General features: G+C 35.6%; 1 protein-coding gene across 2 annotated transcripts in view; it reads right to left on the bottom strand.

Annotated features, from left to right (window-relative positions):
• The window catches only part of LOC138308967 (transmembrane and coiled-coil domains protein 2-like), a 72977-nt gene extending 65061 nt beyond the window's left edge, over positions 1-7916 (bottom strand). For both annotated transcript variants that reach the window (XM_069250047.1, XM_069250048.1), the window contains exons 1-2: positions 7808-7916; positions 4726-4828 (exon numbers count right to left, since the gene is read on the bottom strand). The gene's annotated coding sequence lies outside the window, so the exon portion shown is untranslated. The remainder of the gene's footprint in view (positions 1-4725; positions 4829-7807) is intronic.
• Positions 7917-15782: the final 7866 nt, after the last annotated feature.

Genomic DNA, 15782 nt, shown 5'->3' with positions numbered 1-15782 from the left:
AATTCCCTGTTAATTGCTCGAATACATACATCATAATTTCCAGTGAATTGCCCAATACATACACCGTAATTTCCAGTAAATTGCCCCAATACATACACCGTAATTTCCAGTAAATTGCCCCAATACATACACCATAATTTCCCGTGAATTGCTCGAATACATACACCATTATTTTCTGTGAATTGCCCAAATACATACATCATAATTTCCAGTGAATTGCCTGAAACCCATACTGGTTTGGTTTTTTTTTACATCGGAAGATGCCTCACGCAGATCTAGACTTGCTGATGCAGGTTATTTGTGGAAATTATCACCTATTTCAAAATTTGAAATAAATAAGTGGACAATCTTATATTATTGTATTTCAAAATGACGGTAAACGGAAGGTGAATGCAGCTGAGGTACGTAACCTCCTCCTACATCAGGGAGATTTTAAGTGCGTTTTTTGATTGTTTGATTAAATTGACATCCTATTAACAGCCAGGGTCACGTAAGGACGGACTCCCATGTATGCCGTGTGTTGCACAGTGTATGTCACTGTATGAAGTGTGTGATGCGTGTTTTGGGAGACTGTGGTATATTCATGCTGTGTCTTCTTGTGTAGTGGAACTGTTGCCCTTTTTATAGTGCTATATCACTGAAGCATACCACCGAAGACACCAAGCAACACACCCCACCCGGTCACATTATACTGACAACGGGCGATATCTTGTGTATATTGTAATTGCCTGTGTATAAAAAACCTGGTACAGGTTACACAGGAAATTACAATATACAAAAGAAATTAACCGCATGGTAATGGTGTCAGAGGAGGATATTTAACAGGATCCATGAATTCTAATGTCTAAATCAACTCCTCTCATCCCTAAATACACATTTAAGTTCTTTTTAATCAAAGACTAGGGCAGCTCATTTTGAAATTTCAGGGGTGAATGATGAAATTATATATTTTAATTTTGGCTCACTTGAATTGTCTGCATAGTGATGAAGAGAGTACATTTATAAACAGCGTACATTGCAAAATTCAAAAATATTTGATTACATTTTTAGAATTTCCCAGATGTTTATTTGAATAACCGGAGGTCATGTAAGAAGTTGGTGCAAATACACGGATTTGAATGACAAAGATAAAGAAAGAAAAATCGGGACTGCAGAATTTTTAAGACAAATAACCAAATTATTCAAACAACCGTTATGCGAATCTGTAGAGTCCACTATACACAAATACAGTTTTAGCTCACTCTGCGATCATTTAATTTAATTCGCAAGTACAAATGAGATACCTAAGAAGATCTAAACAAGTTAAGCTTTAACAACATATTTGTCTGTAAGAGGATTAGGTATATCTGAATACCACAAGTAAAACCACAGGTCTTAACGAAATTCTTCACAGCTTAGTAAATTCAATAACTGAAAGGCCAGTGAGGCTATAAACAAGACCTGTATGCTTATATTGGCAGGTTTTTACGACAACAATAACTTAAAATTCTCCATTTCTCCATGTTAGCATCAAAGGCTAATATATACTCCTTTATTTTACTGTACAAGTTTTGAGATTCATAACAATGTTGCCAATGCAAAGCCATTAAAAGAAACACCATATTCGACCAAATAAGCGCTCCTGTCCCTAAAATTCATGCCATCATAAAAAAATAACTAATTTCTAAAAAAATTACGTAACAAAGAGTAAACGATTAATTATCGAAAATTAATTGGTTGGCATAAAACTTTAACCGATTTTATCAAATCATTGATGATGAAATCGATTTCCAACACCAATATATCACTATATCTTTATAGATTATACTCCACGCACCCTGGTGATCTGGTAATGTATGTGTCATCAGTTATGACTTATAATTCTAGCATTATTGACTGCATTGTTACTAAAGATAGAATCACCATGTTTGTGTTCAAATGATTGACCTCCATATAACCATGATATATCGGATAATCCGAGAACATCTTGGAGTCATGATCATGAGCTGAAGTAGGGGTACCTGTGTATTGATCGAAATGTAATTCACCAACCATCTTTGTTATAAAGATATAGAATATCATAGCAGGTGCAGCTTACCAAACTAATTACACAGTTGTCTGATAGACACAAATAATCTGTTAATTATCAGGTTCTATACAAGTCCCTGACACTCACGGTAGATGAGAGGAACTGAAGACTACATGCAGCAATGACAACCATTTCATATTACCGTAAAAAACATGTGTAACTTGCGCACTAGTGTACTTTGCGCAAGTACTAAATCTACTATCGGTATATTTTTTACATCAAAACAATGTCTGGGAAGCCACAAAATTGATGTTGGCAATTTCAATGCAAAACATATACTGTTGTTTCATGCCATTATCAGTCAACAGTCAAAACTCCTTTCCCTTGGTGTTGGGACCACCCCCATACTGTCTACCTCGGGAAACAGTTTAAAGGTTTGTCCAAACACTGAGGGAAAAAGGGTTTAAAAGTTTGTTCCGACACTGAGGGGAAACAGTTTAAAGGTTTGTCCAAACACTGAGGGAAAAAGGGTTTAAAAGTTTGTTCCGACACTGAGGGGAAACAGTTTAAAGGTTTGTCCAAACACTGAGGGAAAAAGAGTTTAAAAGTTTGTTCCGACACTGAGGGGAAACAGTTTAAAGGTTTGTCCAAACACTGAGGGAAAAAGGGTTTAAAAGTTTGTTCCGACACTGAAGGGAAACAGTTTAAAGGTTTGTCCAAACACTGAGGGAAAAAGAGTTTAAAAGTTTGTTCCGACACTGAGGGGAAACAGTTTAAAGGTTTGTCCAAACACTGAGGGAAAAAGGGTTTAAAAGTTTGTTCCGACACTGAGGGGAAACAGTTTAAAGGTTTGTCCAAACACTGAGGGAAAAAGGGTTTAAAAGTTTGTTCCGACACTGAGGGGAAACAGTTTAAAGGTTTGTCCAAACACTGAGGGAAAAAGAGTTTAAAAGTTTGTTCCGACACTGAGGGGAAACAGTTTAAAGGTTTGTCCAAACACTGAGGGAAAAAGAGTTTAAAAGTTTGTTCCGACACTGAGGGAAAAGAGTTTAAAAGTTTGTTCCGACACTGAGGGAAAAGAGTTTAAAAGTTTGTTCCGACACTGAGGGAAAAGAGTTTAAAAGTTTGTTCCGACACTGAGGGAAAAGAGTTTAAAAGTTTGTTCCGACACTGAGGGAAAAGAGTTTCATGACTGTTTGACTGATCATATGGCATGAAAGAACTGTTTTGTATAACTGAACCACAATCTTAACGCTTCTGGTGAGAAAGAATATTTGGGTGTGGCGGGTTGGTGCTGTAATGTGACATCAACAATTAATTATGATGTCAACAAATAAACGCATGTAGAAGTTCCTCACAAGTCACAGTCAGCTTATTCATTGGTCAATAGATTCTGAGAAATATATTTGAGTAATGGTTTTCAAGCAATTTCATTTGAAAACAGTCAATATTACATTTATATAGAGAGTCAGATAATAAACAATATTGTCAGATTGTTTGTTTTTTTAAACAATTTGTAGAATAAACTGCAAACTAAATTTATATAATTTGAATGAATATTAATTAGGTGATCACTTACAGTAGATCACCTTGACTTCCTTCAGTAGATCACCTTGACCTCTCTTACAGTAGATCACCTTGACCTCCTTCAGTAGATCACCTTGACCTCCTTCAGTAGATCACCTTGACCTCTTACAGGTAGATCACCTTGACCTCCTTCAGTAGATCACCTTGACCTCTTACAGTAGATCACCTTGACCTCTTACAGTAGATCACCTTGACCTCCTTCAGTAGATCACCTTGACCTCTTACAGTAGATCACCTTGACCTCCTTCAGTAGATCACCTTGACCTCTTACAGTAGATCACCTTGACCTCCTTCAGTAAATTACCTTGACCTCTTACAGTAGATCACCTTGACCTCTTACAGTAGATCACCTTGACCTCTTACAGTAGATCACCTTGACCTCCTACAGACGATCACCTTGACCTCCTACAGTAGATCACCTTGACCTCCTACAGTAGATCACCTTGACCTCTTACAGCAGATCACCTTGACCTCTTACAGCAGATCACGTAATTCAAAGCAATCCTTTGACCCTTGATAAATCATGTTTTGACTCCCAAAAACAGATTTGACTCTTGGATTTGAAACACATGCCTATTTGTCATAAGTTTGAACTCTAAAGATTTCTGCGAAATGATGACTTGACTTCTGAATCTTCTAAAAGTCATGGGTCAACTGGATGACTATAACCATTTCCTCTACACTTCTGTATAACATTGGCTGCATGCATAATGGCATGGGTTGAATACAATAGGAACTCCTCGGATGAAAAACATGTATAACCTCGTATGTGATAGGTGTAGAAATTTGATTTTTCTTCACCGGAAAACCTAATTACACCCAAACTGCACATAAGAAAATTAATAGTTATTGGAATGTTGAACTTCTATAGTCGTATCTTAAGACACTGAATGTAACCATTTCTCCTTCAAGACGTACAACACAAATTAAAGCATCAATGAAATGACACTTTTTGAGGGGTTGTGTCCTTAGTAGGCAACCAGTTGTTATGAAAATAGTCCCTTAGTTTCAAAATGGATGCTCTTGTGTCACATCCAAGGTCAATGTACAACAGTTACATCCGAGGAGTTCCGATAGGGTTAAATACTGTACTATACATATATCTGATCTAGTATTTTAATTATACTTACCATGAAGTCCAAAATTGTGTTCTGGTTAAAATGTTAAGAGGTCCATCATACTGGCTTTATATCCTCTATCCAGATTTACTACATGGTGGACGTTCAACGCGACCTGATAAATACAACAATAAAGACATATAGAGACGTTCTATTTTATATAACGTAAACGTAACATGTGGCCATCTTATATTTACGTCATGTGATTTACATGTCATAAATTAGAAATCTTAAATAACAATAGTACTATATTGATCATCACTATACATATGATATTGTATTGTTTCATTCAAATAAGAAGATATCTTTGTTACATTATTTTGTTTCCTGTTGTTTTAAATTACCTAGCGTATGTATACCAACAGCTGTAATCATTTAAGGACGGCTTCTCCAATGAACATGCAAAGCAAGTTCAATATCTTCTTTTGAATTGGACTCCAACCTTATGATATCATTTTTTGTAATGCCATCATTGATACATTAACTTGGAATTCAATATCATACATGATTCATACCTCTTATGATACAGACACTAAGAGATAGATACAATTTCTTCCCTATCAATTAACTGTTTCCTGCCAACATCTGGGACAAATTACATTTAACTGTATATATGTACTCACAGTTTTGTCTACTTAAAACTTACAATTAAAAAAAAATCGAAGTTAAAGTGAATTTCAGGGTTTGTGTTTATGCTATTCCAACATCCTTTAGCTGAATTCCTTTTCTTCCTAATATCAATTCACATGACAAAATCATAAATTATTTTTATACAAGGGTTTACTTAATCAATAGCAAGATATTTCTACTAAATCAGGCTATCCTCTTCAGCATCAGATTGTAGATTATATTAGTTTGAGATCATGCAACAAGATTACCCCATTAACTCTTTCCGTACCGTTGTTGGCTATAGTGGATAGGATTTTACCCTCTGTCTTCCCCATTGTCGACTATATGATAGTCGACAATCGATATTGACAATTTTGTTACATTAAATTTCCTATTACATTCAAAGGGTCACATAAGGACGTGCCAGGATTGTTGGTGGAGGAAAGCCGGAGTACCCGGGGAAAAACCACTGGCCAGCCATCAGTTCCTGGCAACTGCCCCACATTGGATTCGAACTCGCAACCCAGAGGTGGAAGGCTTGTGGTAACATGTCGAGACATCTTAACCACTCGGCCACTGCGGGCCCAAGTTCCAAATAAAATTGTTTGATGCCATATGAATATTTATTTTTACTATATGAATTGTTTTAATGGCAGAGGAACAACATAAATCAAACAGAATTTAGTATATATGAACTTGGAACCCTTTGAACACTAGCTATATAGAGGGATGCTCCACTTACTACCTAATTAAAGCTACCTTGTCACCAGTGATTGACTCCATCCTTAACATTACACTCTAGCATCCCTCCCTTTTTTAGTCTTCTCCTCAAAGATTCTCTTACGGCACAGGTTCGAGCAGCCCCCTTTTAAGCGTACATAGTACACCAATGCTTGAAACAGGGTATAAGCATATGCATGGTCACAGCTCCATGGCAAATATAGAACAGTATTGCCAACTCACCCGATTTCTCTGGGTTGACCCGTTTTTTAGACATTTTAGAATGAATAACCCGATTGACCCGACGGGTCATCAAATAACCCGGTTTTCAGCACTTTGACCAAAGTGTCAAAAACTCACAAAAATTACGCGCAATTTTACTCAGGGCTTAAAGATTTACTCACACGAATAAAACATAGTCAACGTGAATGGTATCCTGTTGCAGAAGGCAAGCGAGCCAATCTTAATGGCTGCCATTTTGTTTAGTCAAAGATAATAATGAAACCGGACACGTGCAGAACAAAAAATCCGGATTTTATTAATTTAATTTTTTTTTTAATTTACGATATTTTTATTAATTATCAGATACTAATTATATCATTACAAAAAACATCATAATATTATTGAATAACAATATAAAAATAATAAATACATGCATATTTAAGGCTTTTAAAAAGTGTTAAAAATTTCACAAAAATGTTGTTTCGCACATGACCCTTTTTTTTTACCCTTTCACCCGTTTTTTCAAGGGTGATCACCCGATTTGACCTCGATCATCAGAGGTTGGCAATACTGTAGTAGGAACGAAAAAATTCACAACTAGACCAGGGTTTGAACCCACCATCCTCCATACACTAGCTTTGTATATGTATGCTATACCAATACGGAGGTTGTGAGATCCTAAAACCATGTGGAATATGATTAGTGCCATCTTCCTGTGATTGTGATGTAACAAAAATCACGTCAAAAGATGACTTCACAATAAGTCTTCAGATGGTGGGACTAATCAACAGTGAACCATACTTTAATTATGTTGTTTTAGGACATCAATACCTCTGTAATAACATAAAGCTACCTGGTGCTGGCGATTGATGGGGTCATACAAAACTGTTACAATAGTGAAGTTGGTCATATCATGGATCAAAATTATAGTGCCAGGACTGTTTCGTGGAGTTCCGAACTGATATTGTAATAGCATGATCAACGGGGTTCAACTTCAAATAATGGCAAGATGTCATTGTTATATTATATATGACAGAACATCAAACTCCTGAGAATAAGCTGAAAAACATGTTTAGTACATATACATTTCTGTATCAACTGGCTGTCCCTTAGGGTTTAGTATATACTATATTGATTTGTGCTATATAAAAGTTGATATGCTAGGCTAGCTCATTCATAAAATCACGTCAACAACATTGATCCATAGGCCTATTTGAATAAAGCATAATAACATATGCATTTTCGGAACACATTATTTGATTAAATCGTTACATCATCCATTTTATTTTCGCACACTTAAATAGATTTAATGAATCGCGATACATTGGGTTTTTTTCACGCTCATATGCCTACCACAACAAGCTTTCAGTAACCCATCCCATTCTCGATCATCATCAGACGTCTGGAGATCGGCGTTGTTACACACAAGGATGTTACGGGTATTTTATTGTTGCCAAAACATACATTGAACAATATATGTGATATTTTGCAACGTATTTCTTCAAACAAACATTACAGCTAGGGTTGTATTGTCAAATCTTACCTATTCTTTTAACATGCAACAGCTGCGAATCGTTAAACTCATGCCAAACGGAACGGAAGTTGGGAAAAAGTCACCTTTAAAGGGAGGTGACTCTATCGGATATTGTGACGTAACAAAGTAACGTGACATAAAATACAACACATACTAAACCAGAACGTACTGTACTATGTCCAGTAATATATAACTCATATCAACAGTTACAGTTAAATGCAAATTTTGATATTAATAACAGATAATCATTAGTTGGGTTTCAAGTAAAGGGAAAATGCCGTTTATCTAAAATAAATTTTACATAAGTTGCAAGGGAGGCAACTCGTATAAAAAATGAGAATATCTAGGTAACGTGACGCTACCCAACATTGGAACACTTTTTGAAGGTAATTGTAAAAAAAATCCAGCGTGTGCTTGAATCTAGATCTTTTCTTAACATTTCACAAAAAGGTGCCTCTAGTTTTCATTTCACGATTTGTTTACTTGTCAGCAGTGTTATAGCCCTAAAATGTATACAGTAGTCAATTTAATTATGAATTAGAGAGCTTTTTCAGCAGGTTCGATTCGAGTACCCAAAATGGATAACCTCCTACAATGTAAATTAAATGGTTTTATTATTAAATGTCTAGACATGATGAAAAAATGATTTAAGGCGATATTGTGACAACAGACGAAGAAAAAAAAAACATTACTTAATCAGTTCTTTAATTATTGTTTTTACAATAGAGGACAACAACAACAACATACCGGAGTTCGAAGCAAAAACCAACATAGAACTCGGTAAACCTGGAGATAACAATAGACCAGGTCGAAAAGAAACTCGGTGAATTAAATGTAGCTAAATCCCTGGACCTGACAAGATTCATCCTCAGATACTTTATGAGCTACGATCCGTAATCAGTGAACCCCAGCTGGAAATTATATCTAATAAGTCTTTCAGAGAAAGCGTTTTACCAAATGCATGGAAAGAAGCAAACGTCACGCCAATCTTCAAACAAGAGGCCCAGAGGGCCTGTATCGCTCACCTGGTTTGTAATGCCAAGTAATGTTCTGAATATAGGTTCATTGTTTCTTTTCTGAAGGAATTTTAATATTAACCTCTAAATCCCCTATTGGGCCCCACCCCTCCCGCCCCCCAGGGGGCCAGAGTCAAAATTTATACAAGTTCTGTTCCCCTTCCCCTAAGGATGTTTGTGGCCAAATTTGGTTACATTCCATTCAGAACTCTATAACTAGTAGCAATTTAAAAGATTTACCTCTATTACCCCTATTGGCCCCCCCCCCCCCTCCTGCCCCGGGAGACCAGAGCCAAAATTTATACAAGTTCTGTTCCCCTTCCCCAAAGGATGTTTGTGGCCAAATTTGGTTACATTCCATTCAGAACTCTACGACAAGTAGTGATTTAAATGATTTACCTCTATTTCCCCTATTGGGCCCCGCCCCTCCTGCCCCTGGGGGATCAGAGCCAAAATTTATACAAGTTCTGTTCCCCTTCCCCTAAGGATGTTTGTGGCCAAATTTGGTTACAATTCATGTAGAGCTCTTGGACAAGTAGAGATTTAAAGGATTTACCTCTATTTCCCCTATTGGGCCCGCCCCTCCTGCCCCTGGGGGTCAGAGCCAAAATTTATACAAGGTCTGTTCCCCCTCCCCCAAGGATATTTGTGGCCATATTTGGTTACATTCCATTCAGAACTCTATGACTAGTAGCGATTTAAAGGATTTACCTCTATTACCCCTATTGGGCTCCGCCCCTCCTGCCCCCGGGGGACCAGAGCCAAAATTTATACAAGTTCTGTTCCCCTTCCCCCAAGGATGTTTGTGGCCAAATTTGGTTACATTCCATTCAGAACTCTATGACTAGTAGCGATTTAAAGGATTTACCTCTATTTCCCCTATTGGGCCCGCCCCTCCTGCCCCCTGGGGACCAGAGTCAAAATTTACACAAGTTCTGTTCCCCTTCCCCAAAGGATGTTTGTGGCAGAATTTGGTTACAATTCATGTAGAACTCTATTACAAGTATCGATTTAAAGGATTTACCTCTATTTCCCCTATTGGGCCCCACCCCTCCTGCCCCCAGGGGACCAGAGCCAAAATTTATACAAGTTCTGTTCCCCTTCCCCAAAGGATGTTTGTGGCCAAATTTGGTTACATTCCATTCAGAGCTCTATGACAAGAAGCGATTTAAAGGATTTACCTCTATTACCCCTAATGGGCCCCGCCCCTCCTGCCCGCGGGGGGTCAGAGCCAAAATTTATGCAAGTTCTGTTCCCCTTCCCCCAAGGATGTTTGTGGCAAAATTTAGTTACATTCCATTCAGAACTCTATGACTAGTAGCGATTTAAAGGATTTACCTCTATTTCCCCTATTGGGCCCCGCCCCTCCTGCCCCCAGGGGACCAGAGCCAAAATTTGTACAAGTTCTGTTCCCCTTCCCCCAAGGATGTTTGTGGCAGAATTTGGTTACAATTTATGTAGAACTCTATGACTAGTAGCGATTTAAAGGATTTACCTCTATTTCCCCTATTGGGCCCCGCCCCTCCTGCCCCTGGGGGACCAGAGCCAAAATTTATACAAGTTCTGTTCCCCTTCCCCAAAGGATGTTTGTGGCCAAATTTTGTTACATTCCATTCAGAGCTCTATGACAAGTAGCGATTTAAAGGATTTACCTCTATTACCCCTATTGGGCCCCACCCCTCCTGCCCCCGGGGGGTCAGAGCCAAAATTTATACAAGTTCTGTTTCCCCTCCCCCAAGGATGTTTGTGGCCAAATTTGGTTACAATCCATGCAGAACTCTATGACTAGTAGCGATTTAAAGGAAATGTTGACGGACGGACGGACGGACGGACGACGAACGCCGCGCCATGACACAAGCTCACCGGCCCTTCAGGCCAGGTGAGCTAAAAAGGAAACAAACAGAAAGACCCATGAGTTTAACCGGTGTTGTCGTAAAAACTTTGAAATCAATTTGGCCGAAGTCATATTATTAACTTTTTGGAAAATAATAAACTTCTATGTGAGGAACAGGTTGGCTTTCGATTCAAAAATCTACATCATTGCAACTACTTGAAGTTCTAGATGACATCACAAGGGAACTAGATGAAGGCAACAATGTGGAAATTGTATATTTAGATTTTCAAAAAAAGCGTTTGAAACCGTTCCACACAAATGTCTGCTGTCAAAATTAAAGCTCTGGGAATTAATGGTAATAGCCGCGTGGATAAAGGCGTGTCTATCCGATAGAAAGCAACGTGTTGTTTTAAACGGAACAACATCATCCTGGATCCCGGTTATAAGCGGAATTTCCATAGGTAGTGTGCTCGGACCTGTTTTATTTTTTATATTGATCAATGACCTTCTAGAAATAACATATTCAATAACGAAACTTTCCCCGGATGATACCAAAGTGTATGGGTATACCAACAACATCGACGATTCGGAAAAAAACAAAGATACCTCAATAAATTGGAAGACTGGTCACAGATATGGCAATTAAAATTTAATGCTGACAAATGTATTAAGTTATGCATTTTGGAAATAACAACACAGAAACCGAGTACAGTATATATATATATATATATATTGGGGAGTAATGGACAAAGTACATTAAGTATTACACGCGAAGAAAAGGATTTTTTCACCTTAAGTGAAATAACACATAATGGAAATAAAAATCTTTTCACCTTAAGTGTAAAGACACATAATGGAAATAAAAATCTTTTCACCTTAAGTGTAAAGACACATAATGGAAATAAAAATCTTTTCACCTTAAGTGTAAAGACACATAATGGAAATAAAAATCTTTTCACCTTAAGTGAAATAACACATAATGGAAATAAAAATCTTTTCATCTTAAGTGTAAAGACACATAATGGAAATAAAAATCTTTTCACCTTAATTAAGTGAAATAACACATAATGGAAATAAAAATCTTTTCACCTTAAGTGTAAAGACACATAATGGAAATAAAAATCTTTTCACCTTAAGTGTAAAGACACATAATGGAAATAAAAATCTTTTCACCTTAAGTGTAAAGACACATAATGGAAATAAAAATCTTTTCACCTTAAGTGAAATAACACATAATGGAAATAAAAATCTTTTCATCTTAAGTGTAAAGACACATAATGGAAATAAAAATCTTTTCACCTTAATTAAGTGAAATAACACATAATGGAAATAAAAATCTTTTCACCTTAAGTGAAATAACACATAATGGAAATAAAAATCTTTTCACCTTAAGTGAAATAACACATAATGGAAATAAAAATCTTTTCACCTTAAGTGAAATAACACATAATGGAAATAAAAATCTTTTCACCTTAAGTGAAATAACACATAATGGAAATAAAAATCTTTTCACCTTAAGTGAAATAACACATAATGGAAATAAAAATCTTTTCACCTTAAGTGTAAAGACACATAATGGATTTGGTTTGTTTATTTTTACGTCCTATTAACAGCCAGGGTCATGTAAGGACGTGCCAGGTTTGTTGGTGGAGGAAAGCCGGAGTACCCGGAGAAAAACCACCGCCCAGCGGTCAGTACCTGGCAACTGCCCCACATGGGATTCGAACCCGCATCCCAGAGGCGGAGGGCTTGTGGTAATATGTCGGGATATCTTAACCACTAGGCCACCGCGGCCCACACACATAATGGAAATAAAAATCTTTTCACCTTAAGTGAAATAACACATAATGGAAATAAAAATCTTTTCACCTTAAGTGTAAAGACACATAATGGAAATAAAAATCTTTTCACCTTAAGTGAAAAGACACATAATGGAAATAAAAATCTTTTCACCTTAAGTGTAAAGACACATAATGGAAATAAAAATCTTTTCACCTTAAGTGTAAAGACACATAATGGAAATAAAAATCTTTTCACCTTAAGTGAAATAACACATAATGGAAATAAAAATCTTTTCATCTTAAGTGTAAAGACACATAATGGAAATAAAAATCTTTTCACCTTAAGTGAAATAACACATAATGGAAATAAAAATCTTTTCACCTTAAGTGAAATAACACATTATGGAAATAAAAATCTTTTCGCCTTAAGTGTAAAGAAACATTATGGAAATAAAAATCTTTTCACCTTAAGTGTAAAGACACATAATGGAAATAAAAATCTTTTCACCTTAAGTGTAAAGACACATAATGGAATTAACGATCTTTTCACCTTAAGTGTAAAGACACATAATGGAAATAAAAATCTTTTCACCTTAAGTGAAATAACACATAATGGAAATAAAAATCTTTTCACCTTAAGTGAAATAACACATTATGGAAATAAAAATCTTTTCGCCTTAAGTGTAAAGAAACATAATGGAAATAAAAATCTTTTCACCTTAAGTGTAAAGACACATAATGGAAATAAAAATCTTTTCACCTTAAGTGTAAAGACACATAATGGAAATAAAAATCTTTTCACCTTAAGTGTAAAGACACATAATGGAATTAACGATCTTTTCACCTTTAGTGAAATAACACATAATGGAAATAAAAATCTTTTCACCTTAACTGAAATAACACATAATGGAAATAACGATCTTTTCACCTTAAGTGTAAAGACACATAATGGAAATAACGATCTTTTCACCTTAACTGAAATAACACATAATGGAAATAAAAATCTTTTCACCTTAAGTGTAAAGAAAAAAATGGAAATAACGATCTTTTCACCTTAACTGAAATTACACATAGTGGAAATAAAAATATTTTCGCCTTAAGTGTAAAGACACATAACGGAAATAAAAATCTTTTCATCTTAAGTGTAAAGACACATAATGGAAATAACGATCTTTTCACCTTAACTGAAATAACACATAATGGAAATAAAAATCTTTTCACCTTAACTGAAATAACACATAATGGAAATAACGATCTTTTCACCTTAAGTGTAAAGACACATAATGGAAATAACGATCTTTTCACCTTAACTGAAATAACACATAATGGAAATAAAAATCTTTTCACCTTAAGTGTAAAGAAAAAAATGGAAATAACGATCTTTTCACCTTAACTGAAATTACACATAGTGGAAATAAAAATATTTTCGCCTTAAGTGTAAAGACACATAACGGAAATAAAAATCTTTTCACCTTAAGTGTAAAGACACATAATGGAAATAACGATCTTTTCACCTTAACTGAAATAACACATAATGGAAATAAAAATCTTTTCACCTTAAGTGAAATAACACACAATGGAAATAACAATCTTTTCACCTTAACTGAAATTACACATAATGGAAATAAAAATCTTTTCACCTTAAGTGTAAAGACACATAATTGAAATGAAAATCTTTTCCTCATAAGTGAAATAACCATAATAGAAATTAAAAAAAAAGCCTTATGTGAAATAACACATAATGAAAATACAATTTTTTTTTATCTTGACTGAAAAAACACATAATGGAAATAAAAATCTTATTTTGGAACACACTTTATTATTTAATGATTTTTATTTTTTTCACAACTTAATGAAGCTATAAAATCTTAGTTTTTACATTTTGATTTCCTATTTCATTTTATAATGTAATTTGTTTTAAAGATATGTGGGATTTAGCAAAATAAATAAAATATGATTTGATTTCAACATATCTTATTGCCTAAGGTGCAATGGCATTGGGCACAAGTTGTATAACATATTAATTATACACTGTATATATTATGTAATAAAGCCAGTTCCTTCAATTCAATTCAAAATATTTTATTGAAAACAAAAGGATTGGATAACAGGCAGGTAGTGCCTATATTGATCCTTTCCTGAACCCGGTATATCTGCAACTTGAATTAGACTTAGACATCTTCAGTCTTTTTTTCGTCTGACTCGTGCATGATTTATTTTTTTCAATTAAAGACACTAATAAATGAACTTGAGAGAAATATCAACAAGTCGTCGGATGTATTGTATTATATGAAAGCTGAATGTATTTCGTCAAAAAATGGATCGATTTAAGATAAAACGCAATAAGTAGATGCATTTACATATATGCAACAAAATCTGTTTAGAATCATAACTTAATTCGTATGGGTAGGTTATGAAAAAGTCAGAAATTTGTAAAGCGGGTTTGTTCAGTACAACGACCCGAGTCGGGTTTTGGATAACATAGTCAAGAATCCTTTACATAATATTCATGTATATGTGGTTCCAAATACCGTAGATTTGCAACGTACGTGGATTATTATACACATTATATAGTGTATAATTGTGCAGAAATCGCGCAGAAATCAGGGGCGGATTCAGGTTTTGAGGTTAGAGGGGGCGTGAGACCAAGCAAATCAGGCGAGGGGTCTGGGGGCCGCCTAGGCCCCCAGAAGCTCTCGAATAAATGGTGTAAAATCATGCATTCTGAGGATTTCATGAGCACATTTTCCAGAAAATAATTGAAGCCATTTAAGGATGTTTATTGATGGTTTTCGTGTCATATTTTTTATTTGAAGTTTTGATTTAATTTTTTTTTTACTTACAGAATTGCATTATCAAAATCTTAATATTTATATGGACATAAAGCGAAGAAGGGTGAGGGTCTGGGGGCCTACCCTCGAATTAGTGCTAATAAATCCTGCTTTCTGAGGACTTCATGTACACTTTTTCCAAAAAATAATTGAATTATAATGGTTTGCATAATCATCACTTTACTCCATTAGCAGTAATAGGGAATAGTGGCGTAGGAAGTTGAAACGTTATTTGGGGGGCAAAGGTTCTCAATATTTTGTAACACCCCCCACCCCCACCCCCACCAGGAGGAGATTAATTCAACTCCCAACCATATATGCTTTATTAACATTTTTCATATATCATTAAATTTAAAATCATTAAATTTAATCCTTGTACACATTTATAGACAGTGGGGTCGCTAAAAGGAAATTTACGAATACGCAAATTGGCCAAATTAGCGTGTGAGCGTCGGAGGCGCGAGATTTTGGTGTTTTATGGGTCTGAGGGTGACCCTCGGGAAAATATTGCAACTTAGAATG

Source organism: Argopecten irradians, chromosome 15 (genome assembly GCF_041381155.1).
Source record: "Argopecten irradians isolate NY chromosome 15, Ai_NY, whole genome shotgun sequence".
NCBI lineage: Eukaryota > Metazoa > Mollusca > Bivalvia > Pectinida > Pectinidae > Argopecten > Argopecten irradians.
Note: the sequence above shows the minus strand (reverse complement) of the source record. Positions and strands in the feature narration are given on the sequence as shown.